We start from the raw sequence: 2,967 nt of genomic DNA, 5'->3' as shown, positions 1-2,967 counted from the left end.
AAGCAGCTCAGCACCCGGCCGAGTCCCTGTGTGGGGCTCAGGGGCTTCCACGTGGAGGGAGAAGCGAGCAGGGAAAGCTCCCAGGAAGAGCTGCAGGTTGTTTTAGCTGCACCATTCCTGCCTCGCCAAAAACAACCCCACGTGTGAGACCCAGCAGGTCCCTGCAGCACCCTGCCCACCCTCCCTGCCCCTCATCCGAGCCGGCTGGCACCAAGGACTCAGCAGAGCTGAGACCTGACTCCCCGACCTCCTCGCTGGCAGCTCCATCCTTGGAGCCCCCCGGCTCTTGAGCTGGGGTTTCTCCTGGCAGAAGTTGCCTGCTGCCTTCTCACCTCGTGATGAGCAATAGTGACCAGCCTGCCCCAGCTCTGCTTGTAGCACGACCACCCAGCAGTATTTTTGTCCTTGCTGCTGCATGGCACAGCAAGGCGTTGCTTGCAGGGCTCCGTGACCAGGAGCTGTACCCAGCTCTGCTGCAGTCCAGCCTGGGGTAAAGGCACCCAGCAGCCCAGGCTGGTTTTGGTGCTGAGCTCCTCCTGCTCAGGGGGATTTTTCAGGCAGCGTTTCCCAGCTTGGACACTTCTGCACTTCTCTGGAGAGATCCCAAACCCTCCTGGCTGTGACCCTGGGCACCCTGCTGTGGGTGAGCTGCTGGAGCAGGGGGTGGGATGAGATGGTCCCCAGAGGTCCCTCCCAACCCCACTGTGCTGCAGTTCTGGGGTCAGGCAGACCAGGAACACCCAAACCCCAGTATGGTATAAACCTAAATTAATTATGGGGCCCTTGCAATTTTTTCTGGAGTCAGTCTTGCTGTGAAAAAAAAAAACCCAAAAAGACAAAGGATTTGAACCCAGGGTACGGAGGAACTGTAGCAATATTTCCTTAGAGGGAACACTGACAATTTTAGCAGCACAAACAGTACTCGTGTTAATATTTTAGCAAAATTATAATCAATTTAAATGTTTAAATTGATTGTATGTGAGATAATGTTCGTTCGGTACCTTGTATTTTTTCTAACTATATAACTGTTCCAGAGTTTCCTTGTAACCATAAAGAACTAAAGCTCTGTCTGGCTGTGGGACACACCCTGACCCCTGGTGTAACCATGCTGAGTATTCCAACAGCCCAGTGTCCCTGCCAAGGCCTGGCACTGCCTTTCTTTCCTCACCCCACCCCACCCGGTGGTGCTGGGACGCAGAGGGACTTGCCCACGCAGACCCCACGGCCCCGGGAGCGGCGGTGACACGGGGACAGCTCCAGCAGCACCAGGGGCCTTGCACGGCTCCCCAAAAATCACCCAGCCCTTTCACCTGCAGCTGGCACGGCCAGTGTGCAAGGACCTGGCTGGGGTTGGCTGGGCAGGAGAGGAGGAGGAGGAGGAAAAGGAGAAGGAGAAAGGAGGAGAAAGAGAAAGAGAAAGAGAAAGAGAAAGAGAAAGAGAAAGAGAAAGAGAAAGAGAAAGAGAAAGAGAAAGAAAGGAGAAGGAGAAGGAGAAGGAGAAGGAGAAGGAGAAGGAGAAGGAGAAGGAGAAGGAGAAGGAGAAGGAGAAGGAGAAGGAGAAGGAGAAGGAGAAGGAGAAGGAGAAGGAGAAGGAGAAGGAGAAGGAGAAGGAGAAGGAGAAGGAGAAGGAGAAGGAGAAGGAGAAGGAGAAGGAGAAGGAGAAGGAGAAGGAGAAGGAGAAGGAGAAGGAGAAGGAGAAGGAGAAGGAGAAGGAGAAGGAGAAGGAGAAGGAGAAGGAGAAGGAGAAGGAGAAGGAGAAGGAGAAGGAGAAGGAGAAGGAGAAGGAGAAGGAGAAGGAGAAGGAGAAGGAGAAGGAGAAGGAGAAGGAGAAGGAGAAGGAGAAGGAGAAGGAGAAGGAGAAGGAGAAGGAGAAGGAGAAGGAGAAGGAGAAGGAGAAGGAGAAGGAGAAGGAGAAGGAGAAGGAGAAGGAGAAGGAGAAGGAGAAGGAGAAGGAGAAGGAGAAGGAGAAGGAGAAGGAACAGAGGAGGGGGAGAAGGAGAAAAAGGAAGAGGAGGAGAAGGAGAAAAGGGAGGAAGGGGCTTGGGCACCCAAGGGGCCTCCTGGAAGGCAGGACAGATTGCTCTGTGATTAAACCAGAGCCAGGAATAACGCGTCCAGCCACATCAACAGGTACCTCAAGGAACCTTAACCCTGCTCCCTCTGGCACCGAAAATGTCAGTACCCGTCCCTGCTGGGGTGGCACTGGGAGGGACCAGGGCTGAGCCAGGGGCTGGGGCTCTGCAGGGAGCAGGTCCAGGCAGGCAGCAGGTCCAGGCAGCCCACCCTGGTGAGTTTTTCCAGGCAATAGCAGAGGGTTTGTGGCCGTAGGCTCCCTGCTGAGGCTGTGCCAGGAGGGCAGGCTGGGCCCAGCCGTCAGGCCCATGGCACCCCAGTGCCAGCAGGGCCATGCCCCTTTAAAGGCAGAGCATGAGAGGGTGAGTCCTGGCAGTGGTGCCACATACTCCTCACACAAAATCCCCTCTGCCAGCCCCAGCAGCCCGTGGTACCCTGTCATTGCCCATCAGTGTGCCCGGGCCTGTGGGCAGACGTGGCACAGGCTGCATCTCCGTCTAACCTGCAGGCTGATGGTCAGAGGATGAGCTCCGTGGGTGTGGCAGCTGTAGGGGGTTATTGGGGTCTGAGGATCTTTAATGTTCTTCCTGCTGCTCTCTAAAAACCGCTTTCTCCTTTCTCCAGTGGCTCTAGTGCCCTTCCAGCCGCCCAGACCTCGTCCTCCAGACTCGAGCAGGGTGATGCTGCTCTGGGCATGCCCAAAAGCTGTGCAGTGTTAGCACTGAATGGGAGTGCAGAGCAGAATCCAAACGATCCCACAGCTCTCCTGGAGACGTATTCTGCCAAAGCACCTTGCTCTGGGAGGCTCTGCTGCAACAACACAGGAATTTCTCAGCACTCAGTTACACATATTTAATCACATTAAAAGATTTGAATTGGATTTTTTTCCCAACA

Source organism: Merops nubicus, unplaced genomic scaffold, assembly GCF_000691845.1.
Source record: "Merops nubicus isolate BGI_N331 unplaced genomic scaffold, ASM69184v1 scaffold33015, whole genome shotgun sequence".
Lineage (NCBI taxonomy): Eukaryota > Metazoa > Chordata > Aves > Coraciiformes > Meropidae > Merops > Merops nubicus.
Note: the sequence above shows the minus strand (reverse complement) of the source record.